Source organism: Chinchilla lanigera, unplaced genomic scaffold, assembly GCF_000276665.1.
Source record: "Chinchilla lanigera isolate Chin_1 unplaced genomic scaffold, ChiLan1.0 scaffold00005, whole genome shotgun sequence".
Classification (NCBI taxonomy): domain Eukaryota; kingdom Metazoa; phylum Chordata; class Mammalia; order Rodentia; family Chinchillidae; genus Chinchilla; species Chinchilla lanigera.
In genome coordinates, this window is record NW_004955406.1 from 36,483,758 (window position 1) to 36,511,236 (window position 27,479).

Sequence of the window (27,479 nt, forward strand, 5' to 3'; positions counted from 1 at the left end):
AATAAAAAATAAAAAACAACTAGGGATGTAGCTCAGTGTGAAGGCCTTGGGTTCAATCCTTAGTATTGAAAAAAAGATTATGAATATTTACAATTAAATAGGGAATATTTTTTAAAACGAGTAAGAATCCTCAAAACTCACCAATCTTTAGTTATTTTACTACTATCTATTACTGTCTATAGTCTTGAGATTGTTCGGGTCTATTGTTCGGGTGGCAGTACTTTATAATGTGAACATCTGGGTATTTGGTGACATCATGTTGGTAGCTTGAAACAAAGGGAACATTTATACTATGCACATTAACAAACATGACACATCAGGGCTTGATCTATTACTCTTAATGTGTACATTTAAGAAAGTGAAAGAAAATGTCAATAATGCAGCTTAAACTCAAAAACAGTGCTTTTGAGTAAACTCAAAAACTAAAAGCCAGAAGATCTTAATTTCATGAGTATTAGTCATCCAAGAATGAGAACTACTCTGACAATGGCTCATATATGAGATGCAAAAATAATAAATTTACTAGGAAAAATGTTGCTAGATTGGGATTCAATCCTGTTGTCAAATCATAGACCAGCTGTGGATATGAGAGTCTGGCAAAAATCAGCCAGCTATCTAGAATGTACAATAAATGGTATTCATGTTTTATTATTATTTCTAAATTATATTCTATACCTCTTTTATATCAATAAAATTTATAATAAATTTCATGCTATGGTTTGTGTCTCAATGTCCCTCAAAGCCTCATGCAGTCATGTGTGTGGGGTCCTAGAGTTTGTGATTGATTCCTGGCCCAATGCTGGAATTATGGGTGCGAGTGCTACACTGCCGTGGGGCGGGCAGCCTGAATACAATATAAGAGAAGGAAAGAGGCTTGCTCTTTCTACTTCTCCCCCTTTCGCTCTTGTTGCTTTTGCTGTCTTCTGCCACCATGAACTGTTGCCCTCTGCCATGTGCCACCCTGTTTGGAGCCAGCTGATTACGGACTGAAACCCCCACAAACTGTGAGCTAAATAAATCTTTCCTTCCTCAATTTTGGGCATCAGATATTTTGTCTCAGTAATGAGAGAAAAGTAACCAAGACACTTCTGTACATATATTTTTGCACATCCATCCCTCCAAAACTACTTACTAGTTAAATATTTGCAAACAGGCCACTACCTAACATCCAGGTGGTCAGCATGGTTTAATCTTTACATATGAAACTTTTGAGACTGTTGAGGATGATTTTAATTTGTAGAAAATACCATTCAATTAAGTTTACTATGGTTTGTTTGTTTGTGTAGGGTTCTTTTGTTTGTGTTTTATGTTTTTGTCTTTTGCAGTACTGGAGATTGAACCCAGGGCCTTTGCATGGAGCTATATCTCCAGGCCTTTTATATTTTTTGAGACAGGGTATCACCAAGTCTCCAATTTTCCCAGGCTTGGTTTGAATTTTCAGTCCTCCTGTCTGAGCTTCACAGAGTAGTGGGATTATAAGCATGCACCACCAGGCCCAGCTTTAAATAGTTATTTTTATAAGCTATTTTATTTCTAAATGACAAGGTGAAGAAGGTTTCGCATTATGATTTGCAAGCACTTTCACATTGCCCATGTGGATAGCTCTCATTCTCGGTAAATGAAGAGCTAAATTGAATGTGATCATTCTTCTACTTCCCCTTTTGACCACTGGCTTTGAGAAAAAAGAAGCATCTTAGTGTGGATATTAGAATTCAGATCAGATTAATGCAATTTACAGATGTGATGAAGAGCATCTGGCGATAAATTGCAGAATTACCATAATTTTTGTGCTCCTTTTAACATTTTTTTCCAAACAGTGCTCCCTCAGCTTCCCTCCTTTAATGCAGTCACCAGTGTAATGAGGCAATGCATGGCCACACACACCGCTGTGCAAACCCCTGTAGTCCCACGCTGGGGGCTGGCTGACAGTGGGCTCCCTGAGCACCCCGATCATCGGGCATCTTTACAGAACTCATCCTTGGAAGCTGCTGGTCTTCCTGCTGCATTTCAAATGGGGGATTTTCAAAAATTTACTCTCCTTACTAACCAAATAAAAACAGATACTGCAAGTGTATGTTTTCGACCGCTGGGATGTTGTCAGCCACAAAGAACAGCTTTGAGAAAGTCTGCGATCGCGCATGGGAAACACCTCCTCCCTTTCCCGGCTCCTCCCTTTGTGTGCGGCTCAGCACTCTCAGTGCAGGTGTTGCAAGACTGAGCCACCAAGGCCACAGCATCCTTTCCAACACTAATGCTCCACAGTGCTGTGGTGCTAACGGGGCCCCTGAAACAAGCAGTTAAACTCAAGCCTGCAGACTCCAGTTCCACGTCCCAATACTGATTGCATCTGTCAACAACTTTCTTCTTCTAAGTAAAGATCTGGGTGTTGTGAAAAGCTCTCTTCCTTTAAACAGACTATTCAATGTCACTGTTGTGTCCTTACAGATAACTATGACACAAATAATAATACCTTCAGGAGAGGATTTGCAGACAGCCTTGTGATAACTCCACATTCTCTCAGGGGTCTGTGAGACAACAGGTTTGGTGATGGCTTATCTAAAAAAATGGATGGACAACAAATACTTCAGCCAATGCTCCATAAATATTGTTTTTCTTGGCAGAGCTTTGAAGAGATATTAATGGCAGGGAGTTTGAGATTATATCCCCCAACAGAACCTAGAAAGCAACTAGTCCAGATAGTTAAAAGCAAAACAGGAATCAGGTGAGAGTAGGATTCACAGTGTATACATGTGTTAACACGTGAAAATTAATTGTGAAAAATAAGTGGTTTTTTTCCCTTTTCTTAGTCAACACAATCACTATGTTTCTACCTTTAATTTTACTAATCAACTAAAGTAACCATTCATATATAAACTGCTCTAGACATGCCACTGAAGTACAACCTTAGAAATTTAATGCACATACAGTGACATGGACCATAATTTCCAGTACATTGTTAAATAACAACAAGTGGAATTTTACAAAATTTAATATTTGAGGTACAAGTCAGCATTTTACAAGCAAAAACAATATTCCACCACCTTATTAGTATCAGCAGCTAATTTGTTTAATTGTTGTTTTACTAGTCAAGAGAACCAGCTTCCAAAGATGGGCAGTACATAGAAAGTATTTCAGTCAACCCAGTTAAATTGTGGGTTCAGAAGGATCTACTTTTGATTATTAATATATGCGAAATATTTTACATATATATGCCACTGTGCCAGAAGCTCAGCCATGCGCCCTAGCCCACGAGACACTGATTACTATGGTAGACACAGAGGTGCTAGGTAAGACATGTCGTGTGTGTCTCACAGGAAGACAGGAAGAGAGCCATCTATGGAAGGCATAAAGATCTGTGCCAAGGGAAATCAACCCTTAAATGGAGCCTCTCAAATCCATTCCCATTCTCAGACTATTAGTCAACCTAAACCTCAATAAGCTGGTATCAGTGGCTAGGAGGAAAAAATCTCTCATCACATTCATTGCAAAAAGGGTCAGTACACTGTGTTGTGTACTTTACCAGCCTTCTTTTAAATTCCCTTTAAAAAAAAGATTGGTACTTAATATTTCCCATTTCTTCCTAATTTGCACTCATTTCAAAAGAAAAAAGAAAAAGAGGAATTTGTCTCCCAAAAAACCCTCAAGTAAGCCCATAACCAATAACCACACAAACATATGTGAGCTATAAGATCAATTCTGTGATCAGGCAGAGGAAAGTCTGCACCCACAATGATTGTAAAATGCAAATCAAATGAGGCTAATGTTCACAAACATTTAACAGGGATAGGATTGATTTTTTTCTCTCACAATCATGTGAAAAATTAACTACCCAAAGTGATGGGAAAATAGTAATATAATGTTATTTGAAGGTGGTCTGTGATGTTATAGATACATATTGGAATGTCTAGAGTAACTACTGGAACATACACAAGAGGCAGAGATAAAAACTCAATAGAAAACAAAATGGTCATTTTACCCAAAAGAACACAGACATGCAAGAAAAAAGTAACAAAGAAGCTGGATCAAGACAAACATGATAGACTTACATCTAACATTATTAAACATTTCAATTGAAGTGAGGGATCAGAAAAAATTCCTCCATGACACATCATAGTCAAAAATCCACAAGTCCAACACAAAGCAGAGCCTTAGAATACATTAGAGAAAAGCAACAAATCACTTATAAAAGTAAACACATTAAAATTACAGTAGACTTCTCAACACAAACCTTAAAGGACAGGAAGCTTAGAGTGAAGTGTTCCAAGCTCTAAAAGAAAACAAATTTCAACCCAGGTTGATATATACTGAAAAACTGTCTTTCAAAGTTGATAGAGAAGTGAAGAATTTCCATGACAATGAGCACTTTAAGAAATTCATGACCACACAATCAGCACTCCAAAAAGTCCTCAAGCATATTTTAAAAACAGACAATGAGCCAACAGTGCCAAAAAGTCCCATAGAATGGATACACCAGGAAGGGTGGTACTTAAGCAGAAGAGCAAAAAAGAAAAATCAGCAACAGGAAAATAATGCAATGACAGTAATTCATCAATACCTTTCATAGTAACTGCCGATGTGAATGGCCTCAATGTTCAATCAAAAGAGAAGATTAGCAGGATGGATTTAAAAAAAAAAAAAAATAAAACCCAACAGTATGTTGTATACAAGAAACACATGTAATCCAAAAGACACTCATTGACTATAAATCAAGTGTTGGAAAACAATATTCCATGCAATGGGAATCTAGACACAAGAAGCAGTAGGTGTTTTATTTTCAGAAAAAGTGGATTTTAAGTCAAAATGATCAAAAGAGGCAGAGTCACTGCATATTAACTAAGGGAACAATTCAACAGGAAGAGGTAACAATTAGTAACACATATGCACCAAAAAGCAGTGCATAGAAACTTCATAAAATGAACACTGCTGGACATAAAAGATCAGGTAAACACAATGATAGTGGGGGATATCAATACACCACTATCATTAGTAGACATATCAACTAGGCAAAATATGAACAAAGTAATATCAGGGATGAACCAAATCTTCTAACTAACATATTTAAATGATATGTACAGAATGTTCCACCCAACAACAACAGAATGCACATTCTTCCCAGCAGTACATGGAACTTTCTCCAAAATAGACCACATACTAGCCCATAAAGCATGCTTAAGTAAATACAAAAGAATCAGAATTATACCATGCATATTATCAGATCATAGTGCAATGAAACTAGAAATCAATGGCAAAATAAACCACAGAAATAATGCAAATACATGGAAATTAAATATTATCCTCTTGAATAATCAATGAATCACAGAAGAAACTAGTTCCTAGAATCAAATGATAGTGCCAGTACAACAGACCAGAATGAATGGGACACAATAAAATCAGTTCTAAGAGAGAAGTTCATAGCTGTTAAGGCCTTATAAGAAAAAGAGAGTAAGCCCATATAAATAACTTACACAGCTCAAAGTCCTAGAAAAACAAGAACAATCCAAATCCAAATCTAGTAGAAGGAAAGAAATTATAAAGAGAAGAAATTAATGAAATTGAGGCTAAAAAAAAAAATCAATGAATCAAAGAGTTAGTTCTACAAAAGAAGAAACAAAATGAACCTTCTGCCAATCTTACCAAAAAAAAGAAAGACCCAAACCAATGAAATTAAAAATGAAAAAGGAAAATCACAACAGAAACTTTCAAAATCCAGATTATTAGTAACTACTTTAAAAACCTATACTCTAATAATTGAGAGAATCCAAAAGAAATAGATAGATGCATATAAATTACCAAAACTGAACCAAGAAGATACAAAACCTCTGAAGAATCCAGTACCAGGCAATGAAGTTACAGCAGTAATACAAAATATATACCAACTAAGAAATGTCCAGGACCTAATGGGTTCACTGCAGAATTCTATGAAAACTTCAGAGAAGATCTAATGCCAATACTCCTCAAATTCTTTAATGACATTAAAAGGGAAGGAGTAATCCCAAAGTCATTCCTGGAAGCTAACATTACCCTGATTTCAAAATCAGACAAGGATCCAACCAAAGAAGAACACTACAGACCAATCTCTTTCATGAACAGAAATGCAAAAATCTTCAAAAAGAACCTGACAAACAGAATGCAACGTCATCTAAAATATCATTCATCATGATGAAATAGGTTTCATCCCAGGAATGTAAGGATGGCTCAACAGATGAAAATCAACAGGAGTGATACATCACATAAACAGAAACAAGGGCACAATTCATGTAATCATTTCAATAGATTCAGAAAAAGTCTTTGACAAAATCCAACGTTCATTCCTTATTAAAAACAACTCCAAAGAAAACAGTTATACAAGAACCTTATCTCGAGCTGATAAAAGCCATTTATGACAAACCTACTACCCATGTCATAGTAAGTGGGGAAAAGCTGAAAGGAACAAGATAAGGGTGTCCATTATCACCACTCCTGTTCAATACAGTAGTCAAAACATTAGCCAGTGCAGTCAGGCAAGAGAAAGAAATAAATGTGAAAATTATACAAATAATCATATTTTTAGTAACTACTTTTAAAACCTGTACTCCAACAAATTAGAGAATCCAAAAGAAATGGATAGATGTGTATAAATTACCGATCATAATTTGATTTTTTCCTTTCTTATATGTAAAAGGGATATATATAGGAAAGGAAAAAATCAAATTATCATCATTTGCAAGTGAAATGATCCTACACATTGAAGACCCAAAGAATTCCACTGAAAGACTCCTAGAATTAATAACCAAATTCAGTAATACAGCAGCATACAAAGTCAACCACAAAAATCACTAGCATTCTTGCACACCAACAATGAACCCAACAAGAGAAAAATTAGGAGCATAATACCATTCACAATAACTTCAAGAAAAATTAAATACTCGGGAATTAACCCATCCAAAGAGGTAAAAGATCTCTACAACGAAAAATATAGTACTCTGAAAAAGGAGATCAAAGTGTACATCAAAAATTGGAAAGACATCTCCTATTTCTGGATAGCCAGGACAAATATTGAAAAAAGTGGCATATTCCCAACACTGATATACAGATTTCATGCAATCCCAATCAAAATACCAACAGCATTCTTCACTGAACTAGAGAAAAGGATCAAACTTCATATGAAACCAGAAGAGATCAGGAATAGCAAAAGCAATGTTGGGCAACAAGTGCAAAGCAGGAGGCATCACAATCCTGGACTTCAAGTTATACCACAATGCAAACAGTGTAAAAGCAGCACAATACTGGCATAAAAACAGACATATGGCTCAATGGGACAGAACAGAGGATGCAGAAACAGGCACATTCAGCCATCTGATTTTTTTCAAGGAAGCCAAAAACACATGCTGGAGGAAAGATAGCCTCTTTAGTAAAGAGTGCTGGGAACATTGGCGGTTCACATGCAGAAGATTGAGTCTAGACCCATAACACTCACCATGTACTAAACTAAAATCAAAATGGATCAAAGATCTAAATATCAGAACAAAATCAGGTGGGGATATAGCTCAGTGGCACAAGTGCCTGCCTGGCAAGCACAAGGTCCTGAGTTCGATTCCTGGTATCCAAAAAAAAAAAAATCAACCTGCTGGAAAATAAAACAGGTTAAACCCTTGAAGACATAAGCATAGCAAGGACTTTATGAAGAGAACCCCAATTGTACAAGAAATAATACCAAGAATCTACAAATGGGAGTATATCTAATGAATACACTTCTGCACAGCAAAAGAAACAACCAACAGAGTAAAGAGACAACCTACAGAAGGAAAACATAATTTTCCAGCTATTCCTCAAATAGGGAACTGATGTCTAGAATACACATAGAACTCAAAAATTTAGATGTCCCAAAAATAAAAAGCCCACTCAAAAAGTGGGAAACTGAAGTGAATAGACACCTCTCAGAAGAATTACAAATGGCCAATGAATACATTAAAAAAAACAACAACAACTTTAATATCACTGGCCATTAGAAAAATGCAAATTAAAATAACACCCAAATCCTATCTTACTCCAGAAAGAATGACCGCTTTCAAAAAATCACACAATATCAAATGTTAGTGCCAGGCATGGTGGTGCATGCTTGTAATCCCAGCACTCAGAAGGCTGAGACAGGAGGATTGTTGTGAGTTCAAGATCAACTTGGGCTACAAAGTGAGCTCAAGGCCAGTCTGAACTGCATAGCGAGACTCTGTCTCAAAAAAAAAAAAAAAAAAAAAAAAATGCTAGAGAGGCTGCGGGGGAAACAGAATCCTTCTACACTGTCACTGGGATTGTAAATTAGTACAACTGCTTTGGAAATCAGTATGGAGTTTCCTAAAAAAACACCTGAAAATAGAAATTCCATTTGACTCAGCTATTCCCCCTCTAGGTATCTTCCTGAAAGAGTTAAAGACATCATACTACAGTGACACATGCACACCCATGTTCATAGCAGCACAGTTCATAATATAGCAGCACAGTTCATAATAGCTAAATCTTGGCAGTAGTCTATGTCCATCAAAAGATGAATGGACAAAAAAATGTAGTAATTGCACACAGTGGAGTACTACTGTGCCATAAAGAAGAATAAGCTTGAGGCATCTGTAGGAAAATTGATGCAACTTGAGATCATAATGTTAAGTGAAATAAATCAGGCACAGAAGGTTAAATATCACATAATTTCTCTAGTCAGAGAAACCCAAAATATAAATAAATTATAGGGCAAAATAGAAGACAATAGGAAACAGAGAAATAAACCTTTTGTAAAGGGAAAGAGACCAAGAGAGGGAAGGAGTGTGCTGGGAAGAGAGAGGAAGCAGACAGAAAAAGAGAATTAAGATGTGTTATAATGTTATGTACATGTGCAAATACCCAGCAATGCATGTAATCATTGTGTACTGCAAACATGTACTAATAAAATTTTTTAAATGAAGAGTAGAAAGTCTAAAAAAAAAATGAAGTGATAAAAAAAAAGGAAGTGATGGTAGAAAATTTAGGAGATAGGTAACAGTAACAACATTTCCACCATTGAACCTCTTTTGATTTAAAATATATCCTTTTAATATACATTTTAATGGCTGTTTGTTAAGAGATTCCCTTGGGTAATGAGGTAACTGGGTCCACACAGAAGGGAAAACTCACTAGGTATTTCCTACTCACTAGGTGTCTCCCTACTGGTCTACCAGCAAAGACCCATTAGCAGAAGGCAAACAGCCCTACCGAGGCTGCGGTCATCAGTAGAAACACTTGTTTATTTAACTGATGGCTGCTGCCTTCACAGCAGTGCTACCTCCCAAAAAGATACACTATCTTCTATACTCTGTTTGGTCTCCAATGTTAACTGTTCTTGAAAGTTTGGAATATTCACTCAGCGTCTTAGATAAATAAATTGTTACTTGTGACATGAGTCACACACATCTCAATAATTTTGATTTTAGTCTAAAAGTTGGTATGATGTCTGCACATCTACCACCAGAGATGTAAACCACAGTTCCTGGAGCTCATGGACAGAATAATAGATCAACATTTTTACAGCAAAGCAGACTGAATTCCTATGATAAATCGTTCCCCGTCCCACACAGGCAGAAGTCTCTAAGAATTTCAGCTCCAATAGCAAGAGTTTAATTACAGTCAAATGAGTTATGATCACCTCTTCCAGCCTCCCACATCCTAGCTTCCAAACATGGTACCAAAACTGCACCCCCACGTGATGACACTCGAGTCTCCCTCTCACTGGATCGCACGGGAGCCAGCAAGACTGACTGCGGGCTAAATCCCTCCAAGCAGGGGCCTCTAACCATAGGTTTCAGGAAATGGTAACAACGCTGAGCATAAAGACCTGTTCTCCACCTATTGTCAGAAGACAGATAGGTTGTAACATTCGGTCACATGGGAGCCAGTCTGCCATCCAGCAGGACTGTGACTTTGGGAAGAAACGGGGTTTTAGGGTTCTAATGTGGGATACAACCCCACCGCATACAGAGCCAGCCAGGCCCCTGACCCAAACCACCACCTTCACCAGTTGGCTGCCAGCAGTTGATATGCTTCTGCCCTCGCTGCTCCCACTGAACTCTTAGCACAGCGCACAGTGAGCTTCCAAATGTCAGGATCGGTCCTGACACGGCAGTGGTGTTTTGTCTTGTTTTGTTTTGTTTTGTTTTGTTTTGAGGTACTGGGGATGGACCCCAGGGCCTTAGCACTGAGCTCAACAATCTCTAAACCATTAAACTGCAGACTCAGCTCATACTTGCAGTCGTCCTTCCTCAGGCTCCCAGAGCTCTGGGATTGCAATTATTTTCTTCTGATGTCTAAAAACATTCCTATCTACTGCATTATATAATTTCACATATCATTTATTTTATTTACTTCTTTATTGTATTTCCTGTATCTCCTCACCAGATAGTAAGCCTCACGTCAGTAGACAGAACCAGAGAGGACTGGCAGGCAGGAGGGGAACTGTCAGATTCAGAGGCCACACTCTTCCAGGAGGCTCAGAGGGAGGCAGAAGCCCCAGACACTGGGCTGAGATGGGCAGGGGGTGAGGAACAGGGTCTGGAAGGTGGCCCGGATTCCTGATGTGGCCGTCTGGACGTCCAGCGAAGCTCTCAGTCAATGTGAGTACAGACCGGCCCATGCTGAGCCCTGGTCTCCAACCCCAACCGAACCCCGACGTTCACGCTATTTCTCGGCTACAGACACAGCCTCTCTCCCGCGGGCAGCTGGCACCCATCTCTCCTTGTCCTGGCCTGGCGGAGGGCGAACCTCTCCTCCACGCCCCAGGGCACATTCCACACTTTTCCCGTGGCACCTTCCAGTGTTTTGCAATTACTTGTTTTCAACTTATCACCTATATTTTCTTTCCTTGGGAAAGAAATGTGTCTTTTCCATCCCTTTCTCTCTCAGCAATGGCATCGAGTGAGCATCTAATACATGGTGGATGGAAAAGGCACGAATGAAACAACCCCACTCGCTCAACAACACGATTCCCAGGCCACGCACTGCTGGAGAGATGTCCCCACACCGGTGTTCCATACCCACCCTCCCGAGCTAATGAAGCTCCTGGCCACCTTCCCAACAGGGCTGTCCTGGCCCAGCAGCCCAGAATGAGCTGCTCCGCCAGGGGCCAAGGCCGCCCTTAGGACACGCAAACCTGGGACAGATCACAGAAGAAGGAGCACATCCACACCCAGACAGCCACCTTCTCACCAAGAGGAGGCGCTTTTCTCCTGTCCTCCTGTGAGACTGCAAACTATAAATCCCACGGCCTGAAAGCTCAAGTTCATGAGGTGTAAGGTTTATCATGCTGTGTGTCTTTGTTCACAGTGGCATTTCCTCAGCCCTGTGCTAAGCCTGCTTCTCTTGAACAAATAATTCTCTCGCTCAGCAAAAATGCATCAAATCCCTCCTACATTCTAGAGTCAGAGCAGCACCCTCCCCTCCACTGAGCCCCACTCTAAGTCTCCTCGCTCACCACGATGAGGCAAACTAGGAGCCTGCTCTTCCTGCCCTCTCCAAATGTTTCAAAGACACTGGGTGTGGTGGCATTACTCCTGTAATCCCAGCACTCTGGGAGGCTGAGGCAGGAGGACTGTGAGTTCTATCCCAGCCTGGGCAGCTTAACCACTTAGCCAGAGCCACTGCCACATCTGCATCTCTCTGTCTGCCACACCTCCGCAGAAGGCCCCTCCGCAGCCCCTGCCTCCTGTGGCTTTCGTCCATCCTCTCACTCCTGGCTGCCTGCAGAAACCATTTCTTCCACCAGGTTAGGAACTCTTCACATCTCCTAAAACCTCCTGATGAGAAGAGGAAGGAGAGCCACACTGACTTTCCCACTGTCATGCTCAGCACAGAATATCCCACTGCTGGTGGGGCTCTGCACCACCAGGGGCTCTCCTGGGACCCCAACAGATCCCTTAACTCTGACACTATTGCCCTGGATTAGAGTCCGATCCCCCAGGCTGGGAGCACAGTTGCACTTCTGATTCTTTTAGCTTTGCATCCCAAATGTCCCCCAAAGCCATACGTTGAAGGCTTGGTCACCAGCTGATGGGGCCATTGTGAGATGGTAGAAACTCAGGGAGGTAGGGCATAGGAGGAGAAGGGTCATTGGTGATGTGCCCTAGAAGGGGACATTGGGACCTTGGTCCTCCCCCCTCTCTCTCTCTCTCTCGTACTTCCCAACTATCATGCCATGAGTAACTTTGCTCTACCACTTGCTCTCAGCTCCACCACAGGGACACAGAGCCAAGCAACCACAGACTTACACCTCCAAAATCATGAGCCAAAAAACATCTTTTTTTCTTCTTAAATTGTTTGCCTCAGGTATTTTGTTATAGTAATAGAAAGCTGACTAACACAGATGCCATTTATCAAGAAGTCAGTTGTCACGTGTGCTTCTGATCAATTGGTTATAAACAGGGCACAAGCATGACCCCTCCTCAGATAGGTTGTATTTAGTAGGACAGATCAAAGAATTCAGGTGGATCCTTTATTTACATCTCCCCACTCCTGACAAAGAATATAAATGAATGTCCAGATGAAGCAATGTAGTTGTTATGGCTTGTATCTAGATATTCCCCCAAAGCTTCATGCAGTGGAGTTTTGCAAAGGTTTGGATCTATGATTGTGGGATAAAGGGTGAGATGCTGTGATTGATTAAAGGTGTAATGCTGGGATTAAGGGTGACCCACTCTGAATGTGAGTAATACCAGCACTAAAGGTGAGTAGTCTGAATAGAATATAAGGAACAGAAAGAGGGCTGCTATTGTTGCTGCTTGTCACTTACTGCTTGCTGCTTCACTGCTTTGCTGCCTTCTGCCAGCCATGAACTGTTTCTCCTCTGTGATGCCCCTCTGCCAGGTGCTACCCTACTTTGGGGCCAGCCGATTATGGATGGAAACCTCCACAAACTGTGAGCTACAATAAACCTCTTTTCCTCTAACTTTGGATGTTGGGTATTTTGTCTCAGCAATGAGAAAAATATCTAGGAAAGTAGTATAGGATAAGGTACATGGGAAAGAGCAGAGCTCCTGCACCTTTCCCTGTAGTGTCTCTTGTTCAATAACCCAAAAGGTTCTCAAACCCTGGCCTTCTAGGATTTTATATGTGCTTCATTATGTAGAAATGATTGATTACACCATTGGTCATTGGTGATCACTTCAACCTTCAGCCCCCATCTTCCCAGTGGGTCAGAGGTACAGGTGGGTGCAAGAAGGGAGGACAGAAAGTTGCAAACCTCTCATCACATGGTTTCCTTGGCAACCAGCCTCTCATCCTCAGGATGTCCAAGAGTCTCCCAGCCACTAGTCATCACATTATCCTATACCGGGACCCATTGCTTTGGAGATGCCAAGGGCCTTGGGAGCTGAGTGCCGGGACCCACAGGCAGAGACCAAATAGACGTTTCTAGTTATATCGCACAAAGCCTCACCCAGCTGCACTTGAGTACTTGGATGAATCCGAATCCTTCACAGATGCCACTACAAACTGTCTGCAGAGGCTGTCTGACCAACCAGGCCTTTGTGGGATCTGAAGTTAAGGAGGTCTGGGGTTCTGTCTGTCCCACAGTTAGCGGAGTTGGATCCAGCACCAGGGCTTCCTGGGTGGCTTCCCTGCAACTTGTTTCTCACACTCACCAGCCAACACAGCCTTCCCCGGGCACTCACCCCCACAGATGTCCTGATTCCATCTGGGGCTCCTGTCCCCTCATCTTGTCTTGACCCTTCCTCTCTGGAAATATCTTATACCCAGTAGAACAATTACCAAAAATGATTGTTAAAAAAACAATAGTGAAAGACTTCTAGTTCCTGGACATGTTTCCTTTCGCATGTGACAAATACAAGGCCGAACCAACTCCCCACCCAGGCGTCCCCGGCAGAGCAGAGGCAATTGCGATTTCTTCACTCCTGTTACCGAAGTTTCCGCCTGAAGCAAATTATTGTTATTACCAGATTATAAACCTTTAAAAAACTCCCTTAATGGAAAAGCTAACAGCTCATTAACTATAATGGGGGCCATCATACAGGACGCGTTCCAGCAGAGGGAAGGCAAGTGTGTTAGCACCGTCCTTCAGCAACCCACAGGGCTTGGGAGAAGGGTGACCAGCGCCAGACTGTCAGACTCTCGTGGCTGGAGCATCCCTGGACAGCTGGGTGGAACTCTCCTGCTCTTGGGTGGATTCTGGCAAAGCCCCGTTTATTTACCAGACCCCAGCTTGTACCTTAAGAGGAAGACACACAGCTGTGGGACAGCTGGCACAGGGGAAGTCGGCTACTGCCACCAGGAGAAAAGGGACCATCGGCCTGGGACACTGGGCTTTGAGGCAGGGCCTGTTAATCACAAACGAGCTGTTTGCTCCCAGTTCGAATCTATTTCTAGGTCAACGAGACTGTTTACCTAAAGAAATTACTGACCCACCAGGGCAGGGTTCAAAGCTCAAAAGATAAGTGCAGTCGGCGGCTAAAAAAAAGTTTAAAAAAAGAGGCAGCTTGGGAGAAGGGGTTGGGGGTGGTGACGAAGTTAGATTAATGTCAGGAGAAGAGCCTCGAGGCCATAAAACATGACACAGCATTCTTTTAGACCATCAGTTAACTCTAATCCCAAAAGTGGGAAGGCAGTCTTTAAGGGAACTCATTCCTAACTAAAGTTCGCCCCAGAACGATCTCCCCAGCCGAGCAGAACAGATGGGTCTGCGGGCCACTGCGTCTTCCTTCTCCCGCTCAGGCTATGCGGGATGCTGGGCTCAGCACAGCGCAGACTGGTCTGGAAGTTTCCAGGTCTTGAACAATGATGGCGTCATGAAGCTCCCTCACACTCCTCCTGGCTTCCAGTGACCACTTCCCTGGGGTCAGGGCTCGTCCCTGTCACCCTCGCAGCACTTGTGGAAGACCCTAAGGCAGAAGGCATAGCTCACTGGAGGGAGGTCTTGGGGCTGTTCTTCTCAGGAGCTGCTAGAGAAGAACATTTACATTTGGCTTTTTTTTTAACCCTATGTCCAGAGTGCTCAGTTCCTCATCTTACGCCACACCCTCCTCACTGATCCAAATACATGGCCCAACTCTAAAATCTTTCAAAATTCACACTGGACCTCCTCCTCCTCCTCCTCCTCCTGCCTCCGCCCATCCTGCTCCCCTCGCCCCTGGATGGCTCTCTTCAGGTGTTCAGTGTTTATTTTGTTGCTCTTTGTGTTGCTGTTTTATGTCCATATAGTTTTTTTTTTTTTGCTCAAACATCCTTATGTGCAGTCTTTGATCCACATGACTTACAGCCCAACCCTTGTTCTGTTGGATTTTCATCACTGACCCATTCTAACCAATACCAGCAACTGAATCTTCATGTTCTGGTTTCTGTTTTGTTTTTGTTTTTGTCTTTTTGAGGCAAGGTCTTGCTATGCAGTTCTGACTGTCCTTGAGCTCACTTTGTAGCCCAGGCTAGTCTTGAACTTGCAATAATCCTCCTGCCTCAGCCTCCCGAGTGCTGGGATAACAGACGTGCACCACCATGCCCAGCTATGTCCTGGTTGCTATCCGACATTGCCATCAGGAGTGTGCGTGTGTGTGCAGGGCTTTCTTCTTTCATCTTTATAGTCTTTTCTTCTTATCTTCCTGCACCCCCAGCAGGTGAGCATTGCTAACAACATAGACAGGGTCATTCTCCAGGATCCTTCCAGCCACTATACAGGTAGACACACATGCACACAGGTACTCTCATGTGTGAGAAAGAGAATATGTTTAATGAAAATAGATTCATAATCTATACCCCAGCAAATTGCTTTTCTCATTTAAGAATAAGTCATAGTCACCTTTCCAAGATAGTAGACTCCACTCTATTACTTCTTTTTTTCTTTTCAGGCAGTGTCTCCTTATGTTGCCCAGGCTGCCCCTGAACTACTTGGCCTCAAGCCATCTTCCTGCCTCGGCCTCCTGAGTAGCTGGGACTACAGGTACACACCACTATACCCAGGCTCAATGCGTTCTTTTTAATAGTTGCACGAGTTTTCATAGAATGGTTGCTCAATAATTCATCCAACCATTCCCCTATTGATGGGCACTCGGGTTGTGCTTACTTCTCTAAATTACTACTAAGCTGCAGGAAACATCTGTATGCTTGAATCCATAAATACTGGTACTTTAATTTCTATAGGATATAGATTCCTGGACTGCTCGTGCATTCTTCCTGCTTACGTAAATGGTGTTATGTTGTACACTGCTTTGCGGCCCTCACTTTTTTTGCTAGGCACATGTTCTTGCTTTCTGTCAGTGCTGCCCCTTGCAAACCTCTACTGGCTCTGACAACAGCACAGGATTTGAGTGAGGTCCCTGTTCCCCACACCCATCTGCTCAGATGACTCTGTGCAGCACGACCACCATGTCAGCCACTTCTCAAACTCTGCTGAGCAGTGGGTGCACCGAAAAATAAAGCACAGAGCAGAAAAGAAGAAATCCTACCTTTTTAACATTTGCAGCAGATTCGATTATGGAACATTGTTATCAAACTGCATGCAAGAGAAAGAAAAGACCTCAGGGTTGAGGGATCTTGCATTTGTTGGAAATCTGTGCCAAGTGTCTCACAAAAATCCTACTTGCTTCTTGACCCAAAGCTCAGAATTAATATCTACCCACTGACAAGATGAGAAAACCAAGGGATGGAAAGGTTTAATGCATTCCTTGAACTTGCACTAGAGCCATGATTCAAAGCCAGGTCTGCCAGGCTCCAGCCCCTCAGACGTTCCTGCTACTGTCTGTGAACTCTAACCCACACTGACACAGTATCTTGTAGGAAAAGTCTCACGAGTAGCCCAGGGATAGAGAGAAACGCATAAAAGTACTATAGGACTTTCAATCTCCAGTTTCATCTAAGGATTCTGAGGGCCCTGAAGATGGATATTGCACCCAACAAAAATGAATCATCTTAATGACCCAAGAAACTCTAAAAGTCTTATCAATTTAAAGTGCTTTTGCGGGGGCTGGGGATTTAGCTCAGTGGCAAAGGGCCTGCCTGGCAAGTGCAGGGTTGTGAGTTTGATTCCTGGTACCGGAAGGAAAAAAAAAAAAAAAAACCCAAACGAATAAAGGGCTTTTTTGGGAGGATGGTGGTGCTACCAAGAGACAATTAAGGGTCGAATTCAGAGTGCTCCTGGTCCAAGAAGGAAGCAGGCTAAGGAGCAAAAAACTGGCCTTGGGGCGCTGTGTCCCAGGCGCTTGTCTTCAATGACTCTGCTGAGTAAAGAGGGAGTGCAGATGAACACTCTAGAACAGGACCGGATTTCCGCCCGAGCTCCTACGGCTGTCACCATGCTGTGGTCAGTCATGTGGATGGAACCTAGGAACCACCTAGACCCAGCTAGCAGTGACTGGACTGCGCACCAGGCCGTGAGAACACGCAGGAGACAAAGCAAGTCTGCGGCAGGAAGGTAGATCAAGGGGTGCTAACTATTTTCGTCATTCCCACCCCGGATGCAAAATTGGAATGAAAGCTTGGTAACACCTAGAAGTTTTTTCTTTTTTTTTTTTTTAAGAATGTCTAGTAGACTTTATTATGGGCAGCTCTGGGGATGGAAGTAGGCAAGTGCTCTACCACTATCCTATATCCCCAACCCAGCACTTGGAAGCTCTGAAGTGAACTGATCCCAGACCTCATCGTTTCAGGGCTGTTGCTCCCTGGGGACACAGTAAGCAGCGAGGTGAGCCGTGGGTCTTTCCCACCCCGCCGTGGGGCAACCAAACCAGCTTTGTAGTACCGAGGAGGACAGGCCAGCTGCAGAGAAAAGAGTCCTGAGACGGAGGGGCGCAAGAACTCAAACTCTCTCACAAATGGTGGAGAATCTGCACCTTAAAGCGCTCTGCATGCACGCGTAGGAAAAGACACGGAGAAGAAACAGCCTGAGCACAGATGTGTGCAAAGAAAACACAAGCGGCCAGGGAGAAGCTCACGCAAGAGCCTGCTTGGCATGTGCGAGACCACGTTGCCATCCCCTGCCCTGAAAAATTAACGAATCAAAAACCCAAAGACAGATTTGATTCTGCCTAGGGAGGAGCAATGACCTCACGGAAGTGACCGCCTTTGTTCTGGGCCTTAAAGGATGACTAGAAACCAACAGACTTTCTAGCAACCAGCACATACTGGAGCCTGTTCCGCGGCCAGGAGTGTTCGGACGGCCTGGTGGGTGTGGACTCATGTCCCGCTCACACCGTGGGTGCGTTCATCCGCATAGGCTTCACGCCAGCGTTAGGAGTCAGGCTCTGCGGGTGCGGGAGGTGAGGCTCTGAGGGGCGCATTAACTTCAGACGCCACGTCATACAGCTGAGGAAGTCGCAGGGCAGAACAGGAACCCAGGTCTTGCTCATTCCAAACGTCCGGGGTTGCTTCTATGGGCCTGTCCTCGGCGTTCCTGATTTTCGCTCAAAAAAAAAAGAGGACCCAGAGAAGATGGCTTAGGAACAAGAAGGTGCCTGGACTTCCGGCGATGGCCACTAGGGGGTGGTAGAGAAAGGAAAGGAGAGGGAACCGGGATGGGACGTGCGGAGAGGAAGACGCCCCGAGAGCCCAGAAGAGCCTGCGGGGAGTGGTCGTGCGGTCACGGTGTCGTCTTTATTGCTGAAGCCCATCAGAAAGTTGTGGTTTTTTCCAATAGCGGTGAAAAGAACAAAACATACAATTAATTGGTGGGGGCGGGGGGGGGCCACTGGACATTGAACCCAGGGTCTTTGCACTGAGCTGCGTCCCCAGCCCTTTCTTTAATTTTTTCCTTTGAGACAGGGTCTTGCTAAGTTGCCCGAGCTAGGCTCACACTCGTGATGCTCCTGCCTCAGCCTCCCAGGTGCTGGGTTACAGGTGCGTGCCATCATATCCAGCTATTGTTAACGCTTCCGAAGTGAACACTTCGCTGGCATGTACACACTCACAAGGTTGCTCACAGGTCTCTTCGAGCTGTGTGATGCACACCCTGGGTCATCAGCCCCAAATAAAACCCTGTACCCATCGAGCAGTTCTTCCATTTCCTTCCCTCTCCCAGTCCCTGGTCACCACCCACCTACATTCTGTCTCGATGGCTTTCCCTACTCTGGATGGTCCATATCATGAAATTCCACACTGGTCTTTCTGACTGGCTCTTTCGCTTGTAATGTTTTCAGTGTTTGTGTGGTAGCACCTACCCGTACTTCGACCCTTTCCGTGGCTGAACAGTCTGCTAGCCCTCAACTTGCTTACCGGTTGGCAGACATTTAGGTGTTTACACCTTTTAATGTTAGGAGTGCTGCTATGAATGCTGTGTATATCAGGTGAGTTTTCAAACTGAGCTGCGCTTAAGAAAGACAAGAATTATAAGAGTGGGTGAGACCAAACTGGTGACCAACACCTGTGCCAGCCACGAGCATCTGAGAGAAAAGGGATCTGAGAAATGGGAAGCAAACCTGGCAGGACGGACTGTGCATTAAATGTGAGAGTGGGGAAGAGGGGGCGTCCAAGAGGACTCTGTCTCCACCTTTGTCCAGGCAGGTGAGGGTGACATTTGGATTGCTTGGAATCGAGTTTGGAGCACCACTGGGCACCATGCTAGGCTGGGGGCGTGGCTTAGTGGTAGACTACTTGCCCACCACACATGAGGCCCTGGGTTCGATCCCCAGAGCCACAGAAGTAAAGTAAAATAAAATAAAATATAAATGTAAAAATTCAATAGTAAGTCTTTTGACCATAGGACAGACATAAGTGAATCTTTGCAAGTCCCTAATTTCCTAACTCAGATTGTATCCCATTACTCTAGCAGAGAATGGTTATGCAGTTACTGAATTGCTAATTTAAATTAGAAATACTAGTCTCTTTTATTATACGTGCTGTTTCTCAAATTATTATTTTACTAAATAAAGAAAATATGATTTGTAGATCATGTACCTTTAAACTACCAATTTTAATATGATAAAGGACAATGGAAATATTACTATACTAAGAGAAGAAGGAAGTAGATCTGTTCTAAGTTTAGTCCTAAATAAATAAGTCCAGTGAGTAAAAACTTCAGCACGATAGGCTGTGGAAAGCTAAATAAAAAATAATCGTTGTCCTCAGAGAGCCTTAGAAAATAAATAACACAGGTAACTACAAGATGGTATACTATATACACCATCAGAATTAAAACACCGGATCAGAGGGAACTCATGGTGGGAGGCCACAGGGCTTCATGAAGGAAGTATGTGATATGTTCAAAAATATGGGAATGTTTACATTTATTTTGTTTTTTTGTTTGTTTGTTTTGTTTTGTTTTGTTTTCTAGTACCGGGGATCAAACTCATGACCTTGTGCTTGCCAGGCAGGTGCTGTGCCGCTGAGCTAAATCCCCAGCCCCGGGAATGTTTAAATTTTGAAAAAGTTTTATTATAGTAAAATGCACATTGCCATTAATCTCCCTCAAAATCCTCCCCCTCATATCAAACACACTTATCCCATTGTTCTTGCCACTTTCGGAAGCAGTTCTGGAAGTCCTCTTTCGTCAGTATCTAGCTGTGCTGTCATGGCTGCCTCAGTGTCCTGAACTGATCCAAACTGTTTACCTTTTGTGCCAGACCCAGTGAGTAAGTTGATAAGGACACACTGTCATGTTTCTGTTTGGCAGAAATTGCATTAAACATAAACTTTAAACTGTTAGGATGGTCAGTTGATCCCAGAACAAAAAGGAACTATATTTGACTGTCAGATTGGAAGCCTTGCTAGCTGTGTGCTTAAAACGACCTCAGGGGCCATTCACGTTAAGAATGGGATTTTAAGCACTGAGCAGCTACTGGGAAATCTTAATCCTGGATCACCGCCTTTTGCTGAGAAGGCATTTGCGTCATTGTTCCAAGCTTTCTCATCCTCCCTGGCCAAGTTCTCCTGCACCAGTCAGGGTACAGTCTGCATCCTGTGATTGCTTAATAGGAAAAAGGACCGACCGGCCCACAGCCCCTTCCCCAGTGCAAACAGTGACTTGATTGTGAAAACGCTCATCAGCTTGAAACTACCTGTGCATGAAGCTGCAGAGCACGGCTGGGGGCAGAAAAGGGAAGCCCAAGTTCGGGGCGGCCTGTTGTGTGACTCAACAGGAACCGGGTCCCGCCCAGGAGACCCTGTTCCTAACCCGTGTGTGTCAGAGCCCGGCAACAGGCCTGGGCCAGAGTGCAGTGTGGACCGTGCGAGGCTGCGGCGCCTTCTCTACGACCCTCGCAGGACGCCCGGCTCAGGCCTTAAGCTGGGACCAGAGTCCAGTGCGCATAAGGTTTTACACAGGCGTCAGCAAAGCTGTACTCAGCCTTTGAAGGTGCTAGCAGCTGCTTCTGATGGACGGAACCAGAGGTTCAGGAGGGGATCATCTTGAAGACAGCCTCCAAAAAGCCTTCGACAGGAGCAGAGTGGAACCCCTGCAACCACTTTTCCCCACCAGTCTGGCACCCTGAGCCATATTTCTCTGCATAGTGGAAACACTGATAGCGTTAATACATTCATTTAAAATAATTTATTCATTTTATAAAATGCTTTTTTTTGTTACTTAATACTAAACCCAAATCACCAACAATAAGTATTCTCAAGAAACAGCCAAGACAAAGACTCAGTGTTCAAGCGCTTGGGCATTTTTAATGAGCCAGTTAAAGCGATGTTAATCATGATTAATATTGCTCACAATCAGAAAGCTTGGTAATGCACCATAGGCTGGTGGCTCTTGTTCCAGATTCTAAATACAGGTGGGACAGCAGCGATCGCAGGAGGGCTTCTGCCCTGGGTACCCGCCTTTCAGAGCATGTCTGCTCTGCCCATGACACTGTTTTAAGCCAGAGACACTGTTTTAAGCCAGAGACAGAAGGAGTAGAATGGGGTACAGGGCTGCGTTCTCTCCCATGTGTCTAGGAACTGACCAAGCTTCATTCTGTTTCACATGATCAACATTATTAGCCAGGTGTGGTGGAACAGGCCTGTAACTCCAGCACCTTGGAAGGCTAAGACAGGAGGATCACAAGTTCAAGGCAGCCTGGGCAACTTAGTGACTTATTGAGAGACTCTGTTTCAAAATAGAAAATTAAAAAGAGGCTGGGGACATAGATCAGTGCAAAGGCCCTGAGTTCAATCTCCAGAACTGCAAAAAAGACAAAAAAAAAAGAGAAAGTTATGATCTGTCTAATAAAATAAATCCTTGCATTCTAAACAAATCAGTCTTGGTTGCTGCCTTTAATCACTTCATCCAGTGGGGGATACACAAAGACAGGCAGGCTGAATTATTACTGATCACTGTGGACGCAGCCCTGTCAGAAGGAGGCCTAGGGGGCTGGGGATTTAGCTCAGCGGCAAAAGCGCCTGCTTGGCAAGCGCAAGGTCGTGAGTTCGGTTCCCGGTACCGGAGAAAAACCAAAAAAAAAAAAAAAAAGAAGGAGGCCTAGGCCCAGCCTCTACCCACTGTCAGGACCCAACATGGCTTCACCCGTTAGCCCCCACTTTCTCCACGCCGGTGGCCAGGGAGCTCTACTGTCCGGCTGCATGAGCTGAGTACGACTCCCTCGTGCCTTGGCAGTCAGATGAGACTAGGAATCCCGTTCATCCACTGGCTCCTTGCCTCCAAGCTCAGCCCCCTCAGCTCCGGGGATTCCGGGGACTGCCTCATCTCCCAAGCAGGACAAAATCAGGAAGCACCACAGCCACGCCGAAGTTCCAATTCCCAAGAGAAAGCCACAGTGTAAGATAATGTTGGTTAGAGCCCTGGGTCCCAAGGATCTGTGTTCACCATAATCAGTTTACCCCCAGCCATTAAAGACTCTCTGCATAGCAAAAGGAAAACACTTAGAAATTGCTTAAAATTCCACATGCATTTTTTCTCTGCGTGCATTATAAAAAGAAAATAAATATGATAATCTTCAGGGAAGTAAGAAGAATTAAGATGTGATTTGTACAGGTACCAGTTCCCCAAGATGAATATAATTATTATGTATCTCAAACACACATGAGTAAAAAATAAAATGATAATCTTCAAAATAGTATTAGAAATTTTACATCTGATTATTAAATTACAGTTTTGCAGAAGTACAGAATAATGCCTTTAAAACACTGTCAGGTTTATTTGCAAAATGGAAAAAGGAATACATTAGATGACATTTTTAGTCTACGCAAGTGGCTATAGCAAATATCACAGATGAGGTGGTTTAAGCAAAAAAAACTTATTTCTCACAGTTCAGGATGCAGGAAGTTGGAGATCAGGGTGTTTCAGGGGCAGGAGGATCACAAGTTTGATCCTAATCCAGGCAATTTAATGAGATCCTGTCTCAAAATTCAAGAAAATTTAAAAGGGCTATGGAGGTAGCATGAAGCAAAGTGCCTGGATTCAATCCCTAGTAATGAAAAAAAAAATCTAGATGTCCTACTTCACAGTCTACAAAATTAGCAGCTCTACTTCTGGTACTTACTCCTTATTAACTAATAAGTTTTCTAGTTTGGACTTTGCCATATTAAAAAAGAAAGAGAAGCTGAAGGCTGTAACTGTTCCCATCACCCCTTTTCTCTGCCGGAAGCTACAGTCCCACTCCCGGTTCGGCTGCTCAAGGCTCAGCCCCAGGAGTTTCCTGAGCCCCCAAGTCCCGCTGCTTGTAGCTCAGGAACACCAGGTCTCATCCGACACAAGAGGCCCTTGTTGATGAGATGGGCACTATCTTAGGTGCCTCCAGTAAAGAAAAAGCCTCACTGAATCTAAGCCTGAGTCCAGCTTTGCACGTGAAAATCCAAAACGCATCTCTCTCATCACAAGTGTGATATAATCTGTCTTGAATCTTACATTTATTCTGAAATAGAGAGGTGTAGATCTTGAATCTTAAGCCCTTCTAACTGCAATGTGACCACCCAGCTGTGTGATTGCTAACTATTCTTCTCCACTCTTGGCCGCAATCAGTTCTCCACTCCACTGCCAAAGAAACAACTTTTACATCATAGATCTGATTATGCAACACAAACCGATCATCCCTAGCTTCAAAGTCTTCCATAGCGTCTTAATGCCCTCTGATATAGACGTGCCTGCAAGGGGGCCTGTGACGTCCTGAAGGTCCTGCCTGCTGTCATCTCTCCAGCCTCCTCAATTTCTCAGTAGATTTCTCATCTCCAACCATACCTGACCCATTTCAGTTGGTATTGGTATTTGTTTGTTTGTTTGTTTATTTTTTCTTGAGTCCTGGGGTTTGAGCCCTCACCCTTAGCACGGAGCTACATTCCCAGTTCTTTTTATTGTTTACTTGTTGTTCTAACGCGAGTATTTTTCTTTATGTTCTAGGAACATAAAGTGCTCATTGATCAAAGCCTAAGTCACACGGTCCACTTCAACTTGGGGGTTGGCATCAGGTTTCCCTAAATCACCCAAGTTAGGAATGGGAGCCAGGCATGATGGCACACACCTGTAATCTCAACTACTTAGGAGGCTGAGACAGGAGGATCACAAGTTTAGGTCCAGCTTGGGGAAACTTATCAAGACCATGCTGCAAAAAATTACATGAAGAGGGCTAGGGATGTAGCTGGCTCAGTGGAATTCAATCCCCAGTATCAAAAAAAGAAAAGAAAAAAGGAAAGCAAAGGAGTTGAGGGAGAAGGTGATTCCCCAGAGAGAATTTGAGGTATGATTAGCAGAAGAAGCAAGAAAATGTGCTGGACAGGAAAAACAAAAGATAACCACTTCCTACAGAACCACAATATCTTCTTACCTACATGGGAAATAAATTCTAGGTTTAGCATCCCAGAGACAACCTTGTCTGCACAGTTCACAAATGCATGTGGTGTTCTTCTTCATGTGACAGGGGAACAAGGTTTGTTAGTTTCTTTGTTTGTCTGCCTTGAACTCACTATGTAGCCCAGACTGGCCTCGAACTCACAGCGATCCTCCTGCCTCGGTCTCCCAAGTGCTGGGATTACAGGTGTGTGCCACCCTGCCTGGTTTTCCATAACATTTTAATGAAGTATTTAATGAAGAATATTTTTTTCTTAAGCAAGATTACTTTCTAAATATATTCTGTGGTAAGGTCTATATAGTTTTATATACACAAGTATCTAAGCTCACATAATCATATTAGCCGTCAACATTCTAAAATCCCAGGCCTGGGAAACAACCCTAGAATCACTTTAAAAGGCAGATGAACAGGAGTTGACATTGAAAGCTGGCTGTGGTGCTGCACACCTGTAGTCCCAGCACTCAGGAAACGGAGGCAGAACGGTCACAAGTTCAAGGCCAGCCTGGGCAGCCTAGGGAGAGTATGTCTCAAAATAAAAGATTAAAATCGAGTTGGAGGTGTAGCTTGGTGGTAGAGCACCCCTGGGCTCAATTGTTAGGACTGCAAAAATGATAAAATAAAAAATCCAAAACATCAACTACAAATTATGGCAAAGAAAGTCCTTTTCTTCATTGAGGGCTTGCATGTTACATGGCCATTGGTGACAGATGTTCTCTAGGGCCCTGTGGAACCCCACCTCCTTGCACCCCCAGCTGACAGCAGCTCCTGGCTGGGTGTCTGGGATGTGCAGTGAGTTTTCCCACAGTCAGCGCACCCTGAGATGTGGTCTTTTGCTGTGATGTGCTGGGATACGCGCGGGTTGATAGGCTGCAGGTATTACACTATGTTGTGGAGAGAACATTGTGCGATACAAAGGCTTCATGGGTTCGCTTTAGGCCCCGGAGATGTTTTCTAATGTGGCTTCTATGAGAAAATCCGTCCCAGGGCACGGGTTGCCCAGAGGCAGTGGAAATGCCAGTCTCCTCCCTCCTCTCCCTTCCGACACCACTCTGTCCAGCATTAGAAAGGAACTGGACACCAGAAGTACCTCATTCCCCACCGAGCTATGCCCCTCAGTGTCACCTGGAACCTCGTCCCTCAGCTGCTCTCTGTCCAACTCCCAGCCCTGTGCCTGCAGGTGCCTGGGGCAGACAGGCTCCCCAGCCGTCTAGCGCTGGCCTCACTCACCGCCTGCTCAGGCTCCCCCGTAGGTCATCCCTCCCCGAGCCTCCTCTGGTCCAGCTGAGTTCTACATGCCAGCTCCTCCTCCCAATGGACACCCAGGCCCTGCCAGAGCCGGCTCCCTGCCTGCACTCCCTGCTGCTGTCCTGCAGCACTGAGACTTCCTCGTGCCTGTTTTCTGCCCTGGCAGAGTTCACGGAGGGCCCCTACAGCTTCTTCAGCATACCCTACCCACCACACATACGTGCAGCCATGCACATTCACACACACATACATTCCACACATGCCACACCTGCACCCCACACAACACAACTCACACACATACATGCACCGTACATGGGCACATGCACCGAACACGAGCTTGCACACATAAATCTGAACCTCAGGGACATCTTCTTCCAGATGGAATCACAACTGCTAAATTCTACTACCTCTGACCGCACTGAGCTGACAACACACGTGGAGGTCACGGGGCTTCGAGGCCCCGCTCCTGGGAGCGGAAGGAGGGTTGCTGCAGCCAGCATGCCGCCTGGCTCTGGATTACTGCCCAAGGCCCAGCAGCCTCAGAGGAGCTCTGCATGCACTGACACGGGCACAGGCTAAAGAACTGGGTCAAAGTCACCCCATCAAGGGAGGGGGGCTGTTTTCACAGACAGGCTGCAGAGACCCAGGAATTTTAAACTCTGCTCTGCAGCCAACCCCTGCCCGCAGTGAGGCACAGCCTGCCCCAGGAGCGGGGATAAAACCATCCCCTCCCTGGAATGTGCTGGTAAGGAAAAGCCCACAGAGCCCAGCACCTGATACCCGGCAAGGGCTTGCTGACAGCTCACAGGCGACCCTTCCCTCGTTCAGTCTAGTGACATTTCTCTTACCACGCTGGACCACCCTTGTGCCCTTTATAAATCCTTTTCCTTGAAATACATGTAAGTCTGCAAAATGCAGTGAGGGAGAGTCGGGGAAAGTTCTCCTTTCTCTATTGATCAACCTTTTCCCCAAACACTTTTTCAAGGAATTATTTAATACTCAAAATGACACCGCAGTGCACATTCCTAATAAAAAGCATACCACACAGATACCGAAGTCCTAGCCCCCGGGAGTTTGCGTCTAGGCTGTGTTCATATCTGCAGAGTGCCCTGAGTGCCAGGCTGCTAATTAACATCTTGGGTTTTCTCCTCCAAATCCCCCCCCAACCCCCATGAGCAGCATCTGAAGTCTTAGCCCATCATGCGCTACTGCCTGCATCTCCCTGCCAATAAAACCGCTTAAACCACAGAGGTTAAAGCAATTAATATGAGACGTAACCCCGAGGAGGGGCACTCTGCTTTGTCCTGAAAGGAGGGTGTTGGCTCCCTGGGGCGGCACTTGCAAAAGGAAACCAAAAACTGCCCGTGCTTATCCAACACTCTCCTGCCATACAAGAATCACGTCTGACTCGCAGACATCCATTAGGTGCCCAGTTCGGTTGGCACTGCCATTTCCAGTGAGACTGTGCAGACCTTCAAAGAACGGTTGCCTTCTCCATGGGACGGATTAGCAGGGCTTGGCTGT

The 27,479-nt window shown here is 44.1% G+C and overlaps 1 long non-coding RNA gene across 3 annotated transcripts in view; it reads right to left on the reverse strand.

Moving 5' to 3' along the window:
- Positions 1 to 27,479, reverse strand: part of LOC102003089 — a 112,813-nt gene that overhangs the window by 11,058 nt on the left and 74,276 nt on the right. The window contains exons 1-2 of one of the 3 annotated variants that reach the window (XR_001236830.1): positions 14,216 to 14,297; positions 2,471 to 2,556 (exon numbers count right to left, since the gene is read on the reverse strand). This is a non-coding gene — a long non-coding RNA (uncharacterized LOC102003089). Of the gene's footprint in view, positions 1 to 2,470; positions 2,557 to 14,215; positions 14,298 to 27,479 lie in introns of those variants that run through there. The other 2 variants (XR_001236832.1, XR_001236833.1) reach the window with 2 other exon arrangements.